We start from the raw sequence: 1,271 nt of genomic DNA, 5'->3' as shown, positions 1-1,271 counted from the left end.
TAGTGGCGCATGCCTATAATCCCAGCTACTCGGGAGGCTGAGGCAGGAGAATCACTTGAACCCCGGAGGTGGAGGTTTTGGTGAGCCGAGATCATGCCATTGCGCTCCAGCCTGGGCAACAAAAGTGAAACTCCATCTCAAAAAATAAATAAATAAATAGATAAATAAATAATATAAAAGTTAGCCCGGCATCGTGGTACATGCCTGTGGTCTCAGCTATTTGGGAGGCTGAGGTGGGAGGATCACTTGAACCCAGGAGGTCAAGGCAGCAGTGACCTATGATCACACCACTGCACTCCAGCCTGGGTGACAGAGCAAAACCCTGTTCCAAAAAAAAAAAAGAGAGGGAGACAGAGAGTTATTTTAGTAAAGTTTGTTTATGTAGACTCATCTTGGGACTGACTATCTGCAGTGATAGGAGTCATTCTGCTCTCCCTGGTAAGGAGACGGGGGGACACCTCCACAAAGGGAAATTTATGTCACTTTCTTTTTTTTTTTTTTTTTTTTGAGATGGAGTCTCGCTCTGTTGCCCAGGCTGGAGTGCAGTGGTGCAATCTCGGCTCACTGCAAGCTCTGACTCCTGGGATCACGCCATTCTCCTGCCTCAGCCTCCTGAGTAGCTGGAACTACAGGTGCCTGCCACCATGCCCGGCTAATTTTTTTGTATTTTAGTAGAGATGGGGTTTCACCATGTTAGCCAGGATGGTCTTGATCTCCTGACCTCGTGATTCACCCGCCTCGGCCTCCCAAAGTGCTGGGATTACAGGAGTGAGCCACCACGCCCGGCCTTATGTCACCTTCTTAAAGAGAAGTTTATGCCTGGCTTTGAGGCAGAAAAGGAGAGAGCAGAGAATTCTTTCTGCCTCTACTGATTTTTTTTTTTTTTTTTTTTTGAGACAGAGTCTTGCTCTGTTGCCCAGGCTGGATTGCAGTGTCAGGATCTCGACTCACTGCAACCTCCACCTCCCGAGTTCAAGGGATTCTTGTGCCTCAGCCTCCCGAGTAGCTGGGACTATATGTTCCCACCACCATGTCCAGCTAATTTTTTATATTTTCAGTAGAGACGAGGTTTCACCGTGTTGGCCAGGATGGTCTCCAACTCCTGACCTCAGGTGATCCACCCACCTTGGCCTCTCAAAGTGCTGGGATTATAGGCGTGAGCCACTGTGCCTGGCCATCTACTGATTTTCTATTGCATTCAGCTCAGAATAATTCTTATGCTAAAGTGATAGATAGATAAATAGATAGATAGATTAGATAGATAGATAGAT

The sequence above is a fragment of the Hylobates moloch genome, unplaced genomic scaffold, assembly GCF_009828535.3.
Source record: "Hylobates moloch isolate HMO894 unplaced genomic scaffold, HMol_V3 SCAFFOLD_12, whole genome shotgun sequence".
Taxonomy (NCBI): Eukaryota; Metazoa; Chordata; class Mammalia; order Primates; family Hylobatidae; genus Hylobates; species Hylobates moloch.
Note: the sequence above shows the minus strand (reverse complement) of the source record.